The sequence below is a fragment of the Neofelis nebulosa genome, chromosome 5 (genome assembly GCF_028018385.1).
Source record: "Neofelis nebulosa isolate mNeoNeb1 chromosome 5, mNeoNeb1.pri, whole genome shotgun sequence".
NCBI lineage: Eukaryota > Metazoa > Chordata > Mammalia > Carnivora > Felidae > Neofelis > Neofelis nebulosa.
This window is the reverse complement of record NC_080786.1, coordinates 76334428-76352193: the sequence shown is the minus strand read 5'-3', so window position 1 is coordinate 76352193 and position 17766 is coordinate 76334428.

Here is a 17766-nt window from a genome sequence, read left to right as displayed (position 1 = left end):
CCAAGCTCTCATCCAGTATCTGGCTGTCCTCAGTTTTACACAGCGGCCAAAGGACCACCAGAAAGAACTCACCACTCCTGATCCCTAGGACCTAGGACCTGCTGCCCCCATCGCCCTCTGGGAGCAAGATCTTGGCCTTCTGTGTTGCCTGAGACTGGAGGACAGTCATATGGGGGAATATGTAGGCCCCTGATACTCTTCTGTTCCACATGAGGAAAGGGGGTCTTGAGATAACGGTTTGCATCTGGGAAGGAGTGTCTCATTTAAAACAGATGAACCCTGTTGGAAGTCAGCCTCTCCCTTCTGAGAAGCTCGAGAAGGTTCTCCAGGGTTGTGGCTTGAATGACAGGAAAGGACAGAGATAGGCAGGAAGGCTGGGACAAGGAGAGGTTGGGAGGAGGCTGTAGGAGAGGGGGAAGGAAGAGAAGGAAGAGGGAGACACCTGGTGGGATGGCTTTTGAAATAGAGAATGAGCAAGTGACAGAGAATGGGAACCCCACAAAAGACTTCCTGGTGGGTCCCCTCTTCTTGAAAGGTCATTAATTAATCAATCAATCAGCATTCACATGGCCCATCCCTCCCACTCAGCTTTCAAGAAAGTTTAGATTTTCATGCTACTAGTTAACTTCCTATCCTATTCCTTTTTTTTTTTTTTTTTAAACCTGACAACGAAGAGAATTTTAGGACTTTGGAATTATCTACCTGAGTGGAATCCCCACACTCCACCCTGACCCTGACAAAGAATCTGAAAAGACATAAAGTGTGTTAATGAGGGGAAATGAGCTATTCTGTTGGGGTGATTCTGCCTTTTAAAGTAGCGCATCCTTATTTAACCTTGCCTCGTCTCAGTTTCCTCATTTGTACAGCAGGGATGTTAATAATATATACCCCACAGGTTTGTTGCCAGGATGAAATGAAACAAAGTATGTACAGTGTTGAGCACGGTGTTCCGATGCACAATAAGCACCCTGTAAATGTTAACTGTTTTTGCATAATAAACAAATCACTTCCAAAGCTAAGGAACAGTTTGTCACAGTTTGGTCCCTTTCTGCATCTTGATTTTCACAGCTCCTAATTGTTCACAAGCTAAATTTTCACTCACAGGAAGCATTTCTCATAGAATCTCTTTGACAGCAAGCTCCCCTAGTCAGTAAAAAATGCGATTCAATTTATAAAATTTCTATTTTTGCCCCACCATTTTTAGAACTATCTTTCTCTATTAACTAAGGAATTGGATCAGATAAGCTGTGAGATCTTTTCAATGAAAAATTCATGACTCTGCTGTGTAAAGTGAGGAACTCTGTCTATTCAAGTATCGTCAGGGCTAAATATCAACAAAAGCAGATTAATATTTTTGCAAAGAATAATTTGCAAACTGGGAGAGCTGAACCAAAACAGTTAGCATCCAATGATGAATGTCTTGTCAATAATGAGGTCATTTGTATGCAGTGCATAATTCAGAAAGGAAGCAGACTCTTGTAGGCTTAATTTAGCAAACTTTTAAAAATAAAAAAAAAAAGAATTAATCCTAAGGAATCAATCCATAATGCAGGGGGGGGGGGGAAACGTTAAGATGTTCAGCAATGCAATATTTAGAGACCTAATCAATATATAATCTAAATCTCTCACAATATGAAAATGGTTACGTAAAGTTGGCCCATCCAAGCATTTGAAATATTATGCAATCTTCATCTGGATGCAGTACAAAGTTGTGGTTCTGGCCACCTGTTCTGGTCTTCGGCTGCCTGAGTTCAAATCCAGGCTCCACCACATATGAGCTGTATGACTTCAACAACTCACTTCGTTTCTGTATACCTCTTGTTTCCTCACTTGTAAAATGCAGATTAAACTAGTATGTATCTCAAAGAGCTGTTGAAGATTAAATGCAAAGCTCTTAGAACAGTTGCCGGTGAACAGTAAATATTTAACACGAGTAAGCTAGTGAGGGATGTTAATAACACAGTGTGGCAGAGACTGCTAACTTAGTATCGAAGCCTTTTCATCTTCCGGGGCTCCTGGCTAGACTACAGTTAGCAGCCTCCTTCTCAGTTCCGTGTAGCTGTGTGGCTCAGTTCAAGCCAACAGAATGAGGGCCCATGTGACACGTGCCCCTGCCAGGCCTGGCCCGTAGAAACCTTCCACGCACAATCTCTAAGCTTTAACTCGACTGCTGGCTTGAGGTAGACCCAGGCAACAGCTTTGGAAGCCATGTTGTGGAGATGGCGGAGGCCAAGATAGATTCTTAAACCACCACTTGGAGGAGAACAGCCTGCAGACCATGAGCATCCATTTTGCACCTCCTGAGAAAGAGAAACATTTTTGATTTGGGGATTCATCAATTACAGCAGCAGGCATTAACTACCTCTCATATTAAGTGAAAAAATATGAGAGATGAATGATATGCCAGACACTGAGATGTCCCCCAATATTTGTTCTTGGTTTCCTTTTTTTTTAATCGAGGAAAACTTAAGTACAGTGAAATGCAAAGATCTCCAATGTGTAACGCGAAAGGTTTTTTTTTTTTTAATGTTTATTTATTTTTGAGAGAGAGAGCAAGCGGGGAAGGGGGAGGGGGAGGGGACAGAGGCTCCTAAGCAGGCTCTGCGCTGACAAAAGCAAGCCCCATGCGGGTCTCGAACTCATGAACCCCAAGATCGCGACCTGAGCCAAAGTTGGACGCTCAACTGACTGAGCCACTCAGGTGCCCCAACACAAAAGGTTCTGGTGAATTTTCACTCCTATGTAACCAATACACTAATCAAAATGTAGACTATGTCCAGGGCGCCTGAGTGGCTCAGTCAGTTAAGCGTCTGACTTCAGCTCAGGTCATGATCTCACGGTTGGTGGGTTCTAGCCCCGCGTCGGGCTCTGTGCTGACAGCTCAGAGCCTGGAGCCTGCTTCGGAGTCTGTGTCTCCCGCTGTCTCTTTCTGCCTTTCAAAAATAGATAAATGTTAAAAAAAATAATAATAAAATGTAGACTATGTCCATCACCCCGGAAAATTTCCTTGTCCCCAACCCCACAAGCAACCACCATTCTCATTTCCATCACATTAAATTAGTTTTGCCCCTTCTTGAATACCATATGAATGGAATCATAAATTTTGTACTCATTTGTGTTTTTTTCACTCAACAAACATGTTATGAGATTTATGCTTGCTGCTGAATATACCAGTAGTTCATCCAAGTTGTTAAAGAGTATTTCATTGTATGAATATATCACACTTTGTGTATTCATTTGCCTGTTGATAGACATTTGGATTATTTCTAGGTTTTTGCTATTGTGAAAAAGGCTGCTGCAAACATTCATGTACAAGTACTCTTACAGATTTTTACTGTTCATTTCTCTTGGGGAAAATATCTAGAGGAGGAATAAGTGGGTCTATTTTTCTATTGCTGCTGTACCAAATTATCACAAACTTACTGGCTTGAAACAACACAAATTCGTTATTTTATAGTTCTGGTGGTCAGAAGTTGGACACAAGTCTCACTGGGCTAAATCAAGGCATCCCTTTCTAGGGGCTCCAGGATTGCCTCTGGCAGTTCTGGTACCCGACACAAAATACCACAGACAGGTAGCTTAAAGGACAGAAATCTGTTTTCTCGGTTTTGCAGACTGGAAGTCTGAGATCAGAGTGCCAGCACAGTCAGGTGCCGAGGAAGATTTTTTTCCTGGCCACTTTCTTTCCATGTGTTCACAATGGCCAGTAGGAAACAGACAGATAGATAGACAGAGAATCCTCTGGTGCCTCTTCTTTGGGAGCACCAATCCCATCATCAGAGCCTCACTCTTATGACCTCATGTAACCCTAATCACCTACCAAAAGTGCCGTCTCCAAATACCATCACATTGGAGGTTAGGGCTTCAACATATGAATTACAGGAAGACACAGTTCAATCCACAGCAAGGATGAATGTTTTTGTACTTATTTCAGCTTCTAGAAGCTACCTGCATCCCTCTGTTCATGGCCCCCTCCCTCCGTCTTCAAAGCCTACAAAATCCAGTAGTCTCACATCCCTGCCAATGTTTAGAATCTTCAGTCTTTTAAATTTTACTCATCCTAATGGGTATGAAGTAATATTGTGGTTTTAACTTGCACTTCTCTGATGACTAAAAATGTTGAATATCTTCTCCTGTGCTTATTGGCCAGAGAATCTTGTTTTGTAGTTTCTCCTCAAGTCTTTTATCAATTTTTAATTGGGTTATTCATCTTATTTTTATTGACTCACAAAAGTTCTTTATATATTCTGGATACAAGTTCTTTCTTATATACGTGTATTACAAATATTTTCTCCTAGTCTGGGTGTTGACTTTCTTTTCCTTCCCTGTCCTTCCTTTCCCTTTCCTCTCCCCCTCCCCTCCCCTCTCCTCCCCTCACCTCCCCTGTTTCCCTTCCCTTCCCTTCCCTTCCCATTTCTTTTCTTTTCTGCCAGAAGAGTCTAGACAAGTGTATTGTTGTTCAAATATTTAAACAAACTGCAGGTCTACACAAACTGTCCTATTTACATCAGGAGCAGATTGTTCCCCACACCAGGCACAGCAGCTGCTCTGTCTGATGCCCCCTTGCAGAGCAGCCCTGGGCACACTTGGCACAGCCCATGGGGCAGCGGGAGCAGCAGCTCTCGCAAGAAGCTCATTTGCAGGAACCAGTGCAGGTGCAGTGGGGTCCATTTCCAGCCGAGGTGAGGCTGGAGGTGCAAAGCAAGAGAGAGAAGAGTCACTCAGGCTGGCTGGAGGTGCGATGGCCTTGACTTCATTTTCTTCCCAGTGCCTTTTGAGGAGCAGATTTTTTAAATCTTGAGAAGTCCAATTTATTACTTTTCCTTTTGGTTTGTACTTTTTGTGTCCTAAGAAATATTTGCTTATCCCAATATCACTGGCAGATTATAATTTCCACAGATAGCTGCAACAATAATTCCTACCTATGTGCTCTTTTACAATATGATCTTGACACTATTTCCATCTTCCTTAAATGTTTGATAGAATTCTCCAGTGAGACTATATGGGCCTGGAGTTTCCTTTGTGAGAAGCTTTTGAAAAATTATTATTAGAAATTCAATTTATTAAACGGGTACAGGAGTATTCAAATTTTCTTTTTCTTAGGTCAGGTTAGGTAAGTTTGAAACGAATTTGTTCACTTCATTTGTTAAATTTATTGGCGTAAGATTGTTCATAACAGTCCTTAATTTTTTCCCCAGGGTCTGAGAATCCCAATTGACTTCCATCTTTTGTTCCTGACATTGGTATTTGTGTGTTCTCTCTCTCTCTCTCTCTCTCTCTCCTTTTCTTGACCACTCTTATAAAAAGTTTATCACTTTTATTAATCTTTTCACAGAACTAACTTTTGGCTTTGTTAATTTTCTTCTGGTTTGACTATTGTGTATTTTATTGATCTTTGCCCTTTATTATTTCCTTCCTTCTACTTATTTTGAGTTTAATTTACTCATATATTTCTTATTTCTTAAGCTGGAACCTTAAATCATTGATTTGAAACACTTGTTGCTTTTCTGATATAAGCATTTAAACCTATACACATCCTTTTTTTAAATCTTTATTTTTGAGAGAGAGAGACAGAGACAGAGAGCACAAGTGGGGGTGGTGGCAGAGACAGAGGGAGACATAGAATCTGAAGCAGGCTGCAGGCTCTGAGCTGTCAGCACAGAGCCCAACGAGGGCTCAAACTCATGAACTGCGAGATCATGACCTGAGCTGAAATCGGACGCTCAAACGACTGAGCCACCCAGGCACCTCAACGTGCCCTTCTAAACAATTTTAAATATTTTCTAATTTATCTTTTGATATCTTCTTTGATCTGTAATTTACTTAGAATTACCTCATTTAAAAATAAGTGAATAAACAACACAAAGCAAAATCAGACAATAAATAGAACAAACTGATGGTTGCAGGAGTGAGGGGGTAGGGGATGGGCAAAATGTGTGAAGGGGAGGGGAAGGTACAGGCTTCCAGTTAGAGGATGAATGAGTTACGGGAATGAAAGGCACAGCATAGGGAATATAGTCAATGGTGCTGTAATAGTGTCATATGGTAACAGGTGTGCTATACTTGTGGTGAGCACAACATTGCCTATAAAGAGGGCAAATCACTATGTCGTACCCCTGAAACTAGTCTAACATTGTGTGTCAACTCTACTTCAATTTAAAAAGTCTTTTAAAAAAGAATATATAGCTATAATTAAGCAAGGTGAATGTCACAAATAAAAATAACAATAAAATATATAAAATAAAAAGAATTACCTCGTTTAATTTCCAAATATTTGGGGATTTTCTAGGTATCTTATTGTTATTGATTTCTAATTTAATTTTCTTATAGTCAAAGAAGATACTCCACAAGATTTCAGTCTTCTGAAATGTACTGAGAGTTCTATAGTGCTCCAGCATATGGTCCATTCCACTGAATGTTCTGTGTGCACTTAAAAGAATGTGCAATTGTTGGGTGTAGAATCCTATAAAGGGGTTTCTATCTAGTTTACCTCCTCTTGTACCTCAGTTTTGCTGGCAATGAATTCTCTCAGCTATCATTTATTTTTAAATGACTTTAGCCTCATTTTTGAGGAGTATATGCACAGAATATAAAATTATGGATTGTCAACTTTTTCTTTCAGCGATTTAAAGATGATAGTCCATTGTCTTCTGGCCTCCCTCGTTTTTCATGAGAAGTCAGCCATCGTTCACACATTGCTATCCATAATGTGTGTTTTATCCGGCTATTTTTAAGATTTTCTCTTTCTATTTGGTTTTTAGCAGCTTGGGCCTGGGTATGGTTTTATTTTATTCATCCTGTTTGGGGTTCACTGAACTATAGGTGATGTTTTCACTAAATTTTTTGAAAATTTGACCATTATTCCTTCATATACTTTTTTCCCCTGCCCCATTCTCTCTTCTCTTTTCTTTCTGAGATCTCTGCTTTAAATATGTTCATTATGAAGAGCAGATTTCATTACATTCATTATGAAGAGCAGCTAGTAATCATAGCCATAACATTCCAGCCAGCAGGAAAAGAAAACAAAGAGAAGTAGAGGCACACTCCTTTGCTTCTGCTCAAATTACCTTGGCCAGTTCCCTGGACAGTTGTGTATCCAAATAAAATTCTCTACCTAGAGAAGGAAGGAATTTTGATTATATTCCCAATGGAGTAACTGATAACCAGGTTCCCACCACTGCCACCATAAACAACTGTGAAACTAGACAAAATAAACTGGCAGTTGGACAGTATATTGGACAATAGGCAGTATGAGACTGTGAACCTTTAAAAAAAGGAAACACATTAGGGTGAATTCCACATTGGCCCTGGCTTTCTTCCTGGGGGTACTTTCTGGGTCACGGTGTAGGGAGACAGCCCTCCCAATGCATAGCACAGTATGTAGCACTCTTGCTGAGCTGAAGAAGCAGAAATTCAGGGATGCTAAATTGGCTAGAATTTTTAGGGCAGGGTAACAAAGATGTGGGAACTGCATGGGGGACAAGGGTGCTAGAAACTCTACTGTGGAGTTCTCCATAGTCCTTGGCTAAAAGCTTGGCTGCCTATGTGCAGGTAGGAGACCAGAAGTCCGAGAAGAAAGTGGCTTATGTGAGGCTGAGAGCCAAATAGGAACACCAAAAGGTGCACAATATTGGGAGATGGGGGAGTAAGGAGCATGCTTTAGAGTAGGAACCACTCCTTGGGAATAAGGACAAAACCCAAACAGACCAAGCCTGAGAGTCAATAAAATCCACCAGTAATTTAATTGCCTTCCAGAACAAAAAAGACAAGTCTGAAGTCAGTAAATTAAAGAACAAAATTTTCCCGTGTAAAAATCATGCCTAAAGAAGGACTTTGACTATAGATACCTGCACATGGCACTAACAGGAAACAAATGGACTCGAAGCCCACTAACTCTTGGAGTGAACTGCATTGCAAAAAAAAAAATCCCCTGTGTGGCCTAAAAAAAGCCTGTGATTGTATTAACTCCTAAAGTAACTCCTACCCCTGCCCCCCACCCCCGCAAAGTCACCAGAAGAAAAAGGCTGTGAAATACACAAGTCCCCAAAAAGGGCATCCTCTCCAATGCCCACTTGGGATGAGGCCATGGAGGAAAACAGACAAGTAATCTTGCCAAAAACTAGTCTGTCCTCTCTGGGGTCAATGCACAAGTAGCTCGCTACCAGATAGACAAGCCAAGGCACTAACTCCACCACCAGGGATGGGAGTGTTTGTAACTCCTTTGTGGTAGGATTTGATCATTGCTATGAACTAGTGACTATTGGGTGTTTTCCATTCTTCCATTTTCTGAATGGAAGTTCTGATTACTCATTCTATTTCTTTTCCACTAGTGCATTTTGGGTATGTGTGTAATTGGAGGGAGGGAAGGTAACTTTTCTCTTTGGTTAGAGATCACCAGACATAAATGGTTACATCTGGACCCAGGGGAGAAGACCCTGCAGCACACAGAGACCCTGAACTTTGAGCTGGAGGAGGGCGAGTGTGTTCTGTGGGTAAGATATGGATATTTGGGTGCCTGCCCAGCTGAAGACTTTCACAGCCTCCCTTGAAGCTGGGTGTAGCAATGTGATCTAGTTCTGGATGACGGTATGTGAGCATATGTGATGTGCATGACTTCCAGGTCATGCCCTTAAAAGGAAGGCAAAAACTATGCCTTTGATATATTGTTGTCCCTCTTTCCACTAGCTGGAAGGCATACATGTTGGCAGGAGCTAGACTAGATGTCTTGGACCAAGAGACAGAAGTCACATGTTGAGAACAAGAGCAACAAGATAGAAGGAGCAACCTCTTGACCTTCTCAAGCTGTCCTATCAGACCAGCACTGCCCATCTGGACTTTTATCTGAGCGAGAAACCAGCCTCTATTGTCTAAGCCACCATATTTTAGTATCTTTTTGTTACAGTTACCGTACCCACTATTTTAACTCTCATATTCCTCCTCCTCCTGTTGTCTGAGATGGCATTTGGGTGCATGGAAGATGGGGCTTCTAATGTAGTAAAGATAAAGGAGGGGAGCTAAGTTCCTGAGCACAGGGCCTTAGAATGCTCCATAGCTCCTCCAGTTTCTATAACCATGTTTCTTGTTGACTTGGTCACTGGGCAAGCATCTTGCTGACATTTGTTGCTTATATCTATGGCTAAGAAAATCAAGAATTTTCTTAGCTTTCTTGGAAACCAATGGTCCTTTCAATGGATTTTTCTCCTCTTCAGTCCTATGGGTGCTCTGAACCCCCTTGAGGCCTGGCTACAACTCTCATTTGGCTCCCAGCCTGGGTAACTACCTGGGCCTTATACAGCGGGTCAGATCTTCCTTCCCAAGAGTATCCAGGAAATTCTGGACATCTTTCATGCCAATGAATATCAGGAAAGACTCTGGGTAGCCAACTGCTTGCCTTCTTTGTGCCTAAGTAGGCAGAAAGTTTGCTTCGAGGAAGGTGCCTGGTGAGGGTTCTCTTTCCATAATCCCAAACTAAAACAGGGTCAGAAGCCTCTCTTCTGCTTTTAGTGTTTCCTTCAATCTATCTGTCTGGAACTTTGGGACAGTTGGGACACACATGTGTCACCAACTGCTTCTCTTATTCCCACTTTTCTCTCCCTCCCACAATCCTCTGGGGTCTATGTGTGACTATTTTTCCTACTTCCTCTTGGTAGTAGTTCTCCCTGTGTAGATGTTTATGATTAAGTCCACCCAGGTTGGTCCTTGATTTTTTTAAAGGGAAAAATTCAGAATAAAACTATTCTTTCTTTCCTCCACAAAGGCTGGTATTTGAGACTCTTGTCTTGCTAAAGGGGTGAAGGAAATCAGGGTTGAGATTCACAGTGTTTTAGGGACCTCTCTGTCCCAAGCAGTTCCTGCCCCTCTTTCTCTGGGCAACAAGCTTCATGGCTCAGCCCTGGAGGAGAGAAGCTGAAATAGAGCATGATTTACAGGAAAATAAAGATACATGGGTCTAATATCATTGCTGTTGCATATTTTATCTCAGTTTGTCACTCGTATTTTTGCTTTGTTTATGGTGTATTTCAAGGGCAAGCCTTTTTAATATTTATGGTGTCAAATTTGTCAGCTTTCCCTTAATGACTTCTGGGTTTGGTGCCCTGCAGAGGAAATTTTTCTCTGCTCTAAGACTGAACAGAACTTTTAATAGTTGTAAAATATGCCATTGTGCAAACATACAAATGTGCCCTAATTTATGTACAGATGAATAGTAGTGCATTTCTACTGTTTAAGCTATCACAAATAACGCAATAAATATCTTTATAAATACATTTTTCCTTCTGCCATTTAAACCATTTTTTTAGGATAGATTCTTATGGGGTTTATGGGTCTTTCTATTCTAAAAGCCAACAACAATTAAACATTTACCTCTTATAAAGAGGCCCAGGCCAATCAAAATGCCAGATTTATTTTCTTTTGCTAGAACTGCAGCTGCTTAGTGTGATTATATTTATATTTCATATTTATTAGAAGCTATGGTAGTTACAAATGAGGTTGATTAATGAAAAATGAGAAAACCAATTATTAGTTAACAAATGCAATCTATTTGATAGACTAAATCTTTTCAAAACCAGGGAGAACATATTAAAGGTGTTTCCTAATTTATAGAGAAGTCCAGAGAAGAAAACAGACCATCTCAAGGATATCCAGTTCATCCCCAGCAATCAGCTTCTAGATTTCACATTAACATGCTTTCTTTGAAACAAATAAACTCATCATGGCCACCCCCACCACATGGCCCCTTGTGAGTGTCCAGCTTCGCGGTGAGCTCAGGTCACTCCCCACACTGCAGTCTGAGCTGTGCTGTAGAGGTTTCACTACCTCAGGCTCACACATGAGAACAAGGAGCTCCAGAGATGTGTTTGTACATGAACAGGAAGGTGAGGTTGAACCTGGTCCCCTATCTTGTGAGATGCAGTACATTTCATCAGTCAAAAAACTAGGTTCTAGAGTCAGATGTTCTGGGTTAAAAAGCCTCTTACTAAATGTTAACCCAGCGTAAGTTTAACTCTCTGAGGTTTAGTTTCTTCCACTATAAAAAGGAGATGAGAGCACTTACCTCGAGGATCAAATGAGGTAATCAATAAGAAAGTGTAAATAATAAGATGACATATAAATGGAAAGAGCTATCCATTCATACACTAAGGTCTCTAGGCTCGGTGTGCCCACATAATATAAGCAATATAAGTAATAGGGACACTTGTGTGGCTCAGTCGGTTGGCCATCCGACTTGGGCTCTGTTCATGATCTCACTGCTCATGAGTGCGAGCCCCGCGTCAGGCTCTGGGCTAACAGCTCAGAGCTTGGAGCCTGCTTCAGATTCTGTGTCTCCCTCTCTCTCTGCCCCTCCCCCGCTCATGCTCTCTTTCTCTCCAAAACAAATAAACATTAAAAAAAAGTTTTTTAATAAAAAAATAAAAGTAATAGGCAGTAAGAAAATTTCCCTTTAACACTGCCGTTTAAATGCACTCTTAGAGTCTGCCATATGCAAATTTTCTTCAGTGGGACCTTGTCCTATAAGCTCATTCAAGTGAGCACATATTTATTGAGGGTATTGGCTGAGTTTTCCGACAAAGGTGAGCCCCCTGCTGAGCCCCCAGCCAAGCCCAGGGACTGACGACCCCCTCCCCATGGACACCCTCCCCCCAGGCAGCGTGTGAATAGATGCTCTGAGCCCAAGAGGAGGGGCAACTAATCCAGCTTCCCACAGAGGGAAATCTGTGAACTTCTGCCTGAGTCCTCTTTTTAAAATAAGTAACTTCCATGGTTTTGAGCGGCGACTCTTTTTCCTTACGATAGGAGTATGTATTTATTGGAGAAAATTTAGGAAATAGAGATGAGCAAAAAGAAAATTAATATCACTTGTAATCCCATCTCCAGAAAAAGTATACGTGGTATGTTTTTGCACCTTTTTTGTGTATGTGTACACATTTGTGTGTTTGTGTAGGACACACACTTTAAAAAAAAAAACAGGGGTCACCCCACATAGACTATTCTTTCACTTTACCATATAACCTAGACACCTCTGCATGTTGACACACAGCTCCTTCCACCCTCGCTGCTCATAGCGTGGTCCTGAAGCACACAGCACAGGCTTTGCCTGGGAGCTTGGAGAAATGCAGAATTTCAGGCACCCCCTCAGATCTGCTGACTTAGAATCTGCATTTTAATACACTCTCCCAGGGGGGGTTTATCTGTGGGCACAGTTTGAGGAGCATGGTCTTAAGGCACCATTTTTAGAGTCTCCCATAACTTGGCTAAACCATAATCTCTTTCCTGTCACACTGGTGGGGATTTTTCCCTGTGACAAGCAGCTGGTCCCTGGAAGAACCTGGGCTTCCCAAAGTGGTCCTTGTGCTTCTTCAGATCCTCCCTCCACCACAGTGCTCTTCCTTCACTGGGGGTCCCCCCCTTCCCTTCTCCCCATTTCCCAGGTGACACCTTGGTCCCAGCAGACTCCACCCCCAGGAGACTCCTGACAGCTGGGGAGGCGCTGCCCTTGCCTGTTCTCCACAGCTAAGTGCACACTGCCCACCTCTGTCATCACCTTCCTCCACCTAGCCGAGGCCTGGAGCTGCAGACTTCTCCCACCCTGCGAAGGTTCGAAGAAGAGCCCTTTGGCAAATGCCAGCCCAGCTCCTGCAGGAGGTAGCCAGAGCTTGCCAATGCCTCTTCCCTCCTGAAATTCCTTTCATCCCACTATTCCACATTCCCTTCCCACTCCTTTATCCCTCAGCTGGATCTGAGTGCCCTCCCAATTGCTCTCTGGGTCTCCTCTTCACATCCCTACTGCATCTCTCTACCCCACCCCCGTCTGTCCCTACCCCCCCCCCCCGCCCTCATTTGGCCCCTACCCTCTGGTCCAGAAAGCTACCCCCAGGCCCTCCCTTTTGCCCCCTCTCCGGCCTCCCCTCTTCCACCACCATCCCACCCCCCCCCCCCAACTCTAAAACTCTAAAACAGCCTCCCACCTCCCATCCAGCCCTTCACTCCTCCCTTTCCAGCTTCCTCAATTCCCGCCTCTCCCCGCCCCCAAATTCCAGCCCAGCCCACGGGAAAGGACAAGCTCCTCTGGTCCCACCCCGCCTGTGTGTGGCCCAAGGTGGAGGGGAGGGGCAGGCGCCCACCCCACTCACCAGGTCCTGGAAGGGTAAATGGAGCCCTGTGCGCCCTCGCTCCGTGGGCGGATGTCAATGGCCAGTGTGTCACTGGGTGAGAAGAGGCCCAAAGATGGCTGTGAGGCAGCCCTGTACTCTAGCCCCAGCCCACCCGCCAAGGCGTGAGCCCAAAGCCACCCATCGGCAGGAAAGAATGATAGTGAAAAGTAAACTATGCCACCGACGAGCTCGCTGTGCTTTGGGAGTCGGGGGTGGGCGGGTTCCGCAGATCAGACCCACTGTCCCCCCTGCGCTGAGCGTGGGAGGAAGGGCTGTGTGGGTGAGGCCGGACCTCCGAGCTGCACCTGCCGCCAGGCCCACTGCGCGGGTCCCAGGGTGCCCTCAACAGTAAAGCTTTTCTTCCTTTGTAAATGAATGATAAGCAGTTAGGGGAAATGTTTCTCAAAATAATACATTTTCACAGATCAAAATATTAAGGATTGGGGCACCTGGGTGGCTCAGTCGGTTAAGTGGTGGACTCTACTTGATATTCTCTCAGGTCACAGTCTCCCTGTGGGGGGATCGAGCCCGCCCCCCACACACACACACTGTGGGCTCTGCACTAGCTGAGCCTCAAGCCTGCTTGGGATTCTCTCTCCCCCTCTGTCTCTGCCCCTCCCCTGCTCCTGCTGTCTCTCAAAAATAAACAAACATTTAAAAAATATGTTAAGGATTTTTTTTTTTTTTTTGCAAGAATATTTAGTACTGACAGAGCTCCAGGAGAAATGGAGGCACCAATGCGCTGCTGGAGGCTGTGACAGTGAATTGGTCCAACCCTTGGCAAAATGTGGTAAGAAAGAGTACTAAAAGTCTTTGGGTGCTCATACAATTTGACACTGTAATTCGACCTGTGAAAACGTATCAGAAGGAATAACCCTAAATATTCCCAAAGTGCAGATATTCCTTGTACTGAAAATGAGAAAGCACTTAAGTGAAAGAATATATATGGGATTATTACCAATATATAAAATAAGCAGAGAAAGACGAGAAGGAAATCAATTAAATGGAAGTGTGTAATTTTTTCCCCTCTATATTTTACTGTTTTCTGAACTACCTTGGAGATGCATTGAGATAGAATAGTTTAGCTATCACTAAGCATTAGAAATGCAGAATCTTTCTTGAGGAAGCCCCTCAGGGACCCTCCTTACTCCCTACCCTCACTCTCACCCCTGTGGTAACCTCTCCATACGCTTTTATTACATATGGCTAAATTCTTGAACATGATATAATAATACTGTCTTAAATATTTCAAATTTACACACATGGTAAAGTATTGCACAAATACCTCTGTAACTTGCTGTCCGCAGTCAACATAGTGCTTTTGGGATTTATCCATGTTGACTCATGTTGATAAATTTAGCTCAGGTTCATTCAGTAAATGAGTCAATATTTATTTTTTTTAATTTTTTTTAACGTTTATTTATTTTTGAGACAGAGAGAGACAGAGCATGAATGGGGGAGGGGCAGAGAGAGAGGGAGACACAGAATCGGAAGCAGACTCCAGGCTCTGAGCCATCAGCCCAGAGCCGGATGCGGGGCTCGAACTCACGGACCGGGAGATCATGACCTGAGCTGAAGTCGGACGCTTAACCGACCGAGCCACCCAGGCGCCCCAAATGAGTCAATATTTATAAAGAACTTAGAACAGAGCCTGGCATGTGGTGCTACCTAAGTTTTGGGGTCTCTTTGATAAATAAAAATTCATTTTCATGGAAGTATAGTATACTATTGTGTTAATATTATATTGAATTTATTTATCCATTCTCCTACCGATGAAAATTTGGACTGTTTGTGCATTTTGTCCCGATTACAGACAGTCCTGCTATGGACATTCTAGTCCGTGTCTTCTGTGCCTGTGTGTGAACTTCTAGGCTGCACACCCAGGACTGGGGCTGCAGGGTTGCAAAGGAGGCCTAGCTTCAACATTACTAGCGACTGCCCACTTGCTCTCCAAAGTGATCGTACCAGCAACAGATGAATTATTGTGTTCCCAATCCTCATCAAACTTGCTATTGTCAGATTTTTTCCCTCAATTTATTGGGTTTATGATATTATTTCTTTATGGTTTTAATTTGCATCTCCCTGATTACTATGAAGTTGGGGGTTAGGTATCTGTTTATATGCTTACTGGTCATTTGTATATTTAATTCTGTAAACTCCTTTTCATAACCTTTTCCTATTTGTCTATTGGTTCTTGTAATTTTCTTATTGATTTTTAAAAATTCTTTATATATTTTGGATATTATTCCCTTTTCAGATGGATGTGTTGCAAATACTGTCATTCAGCCCGTGGCCTATCTTAAAAACTTTCTATGGTGTCTTTTAAGGCACAGAAAATATAAGTGCTAATAATGTAGTCTAATATATCTATTTCTTTATAGTTTGTGCTTTGGGTGACTTGGTTAAAAAAAAAAAACAAAAAAAAAAACCTTTCTTGGGGCACCTGGGTGGCTCAGTTGGTTGAGTACCTGACTTTGGCTCAGGTCATGATCTCACAGTTCACAAGTTCGAGCCTCACATCAGGCTTGCTGCTGTCAGCGTAGAGCCCACTCTGGATCCTCTGTCCTCCTCTCTCTGTCCCTCCCCTGCTCATGCTCTCTCTCTTCTCTCAAAAATAAATAAACATTTAAAAAAACCCTTTCTTATTTCAAGGTCCTAAGTCTCTCTATATTTTCTTCTAGAACTTTAAAATTTTTGCTGTTTTATATTTGGTCTTACATCCACCAGATCTGATTCTTCATGAAAGGAGTTACAGAGAGATCTTTCTCATACAGATAACAATTGTCCTAGAACCATTTTTTCCAGTCATTTGAAATGCCAGCTTTGTCATAAATTAAATTTCCCAAAATGTGTTGGTCTCTTTCTAGCTATTTTGTTCCATTGGTCTATTTGTCTACCCTTGAGCAATACCACACTCCTAATTACTATAACTTGATAATAAGTCTTGATTTCTACACGAGTGTGTATTCTCACATTTTTTCAAGACTATCTTGACCATTTGGGGTCCTTTACATTTCCATATATGTCTTAGAGTTAACTTGTTTTACAAAGTCTTTGTTGGGGTTTGGTTTAAACAATGACCTCACAGAGTAATTTTGGCATATTGGCATCTTTATGGTATTGGGTCTATATATATATATATATATATATATATATATATATATATATATGGACCGGACTCTATATATATATATATGGCAAATATCTCCATTTATTTAGGTCTTCTTCAAAATCCTACCATAAAGTTTACATGTTTTCCATATACATCTAACACCTTTTATTATGCTTATTACTAGATACTTTAGGATTCATTTTCATAATTTAATATGAATATATATTCATATTATATATATATATATATATATATATATATATATATATATATATGGCAAATATCTCCATTTATTTAGGTCTTCTTCAAAATCCTACCATAAAGTTTACATGTTTTCCATATACATCTAACACCTTTTATTATGCTTATTACTAGATACTTTAGGATTCATTTTCATAATTTAAAAAAACCCTTTATTTATTGTTTTAACTGTATATTTTTTCAGTATTTAAGAATTTAAATCAACTTGCAGATTGGGCTCATGGGAAGATTGTCTACTCTATAGCCAGTTTTCTCAGGTTTGATAAAAGTGTTAGAACCTTTGGAGGAAGGAAAAAGGCAAAATAATTTTTTTTTAGTGCACTTGAGAATTGAAAAAAACTTGTGTGTGCATGCATGTGTATGTGTGAGGGGGATGGAAGGAGGGGAGAGGTATAGAAGGAGAGGTTTATAAAAAATCAAAAAGTGCAGAGCAGAAAACAATGCAATTAAATTCAACTGCCCAGGTTCTCAGGCCCCCAGTAGCTTTTTCCAAAACATATGCTGCTTATAGGCCCTTGTAATATGTTAATGTCCTACAATCCTGTATATGGTTGATGCTCTCTCCAAATCTATCCGATCCATTTTTGACACAAATGGAAACATAAAATACACAACAGTTCATCATCTTGCTTTTTTCATTGAACAACTCATCTGTACTCTTTCTTGCTCACTGTGAAAATAGCTACACAGTAGTTCAGTTTCAGTTTCCTATTGGTGGACATTAAGCTGTTTCCAGGATTCCTCAATAACAACACTGCAATCAATATCCTTAAATATATATATGACCAAAGGCTCCTGTGTCTGACTCTTGATATCGGCTCAGGTCTTGATCCAGGTTTGTGGGATCAAGTCCCACATCAGGCTCTGTGCTGAGCATGGAACCTGCTTAAGATTCTCTTTCTCTCTCCCTCTGCTCCTCTACCCCATTCGTTCTCTCTCTCTCTCTCTAAAATTTTAAAAATTCAAAAAATATATATGGCTGTACACATACAAGATTATAACTATAGGATGACAGAGTAATTCATGTGTAATTTCCATAGACTTCACCAAATTTGTTTCTAAAAAAGGCTACAATTTACAATTCCAACAAATGCATGAGCATGCCTGTTTACATTGCCCTCATTCACACTCACACTTTGTTTTTTTAATGCTTATTTATTTTTGAGAGAGAGAGAGACAGAATGCGAGCAGGGGAGGGGCAGAGAGAGAGGGAGACACAGAATCTGAAGCAGGCTCCAGGCT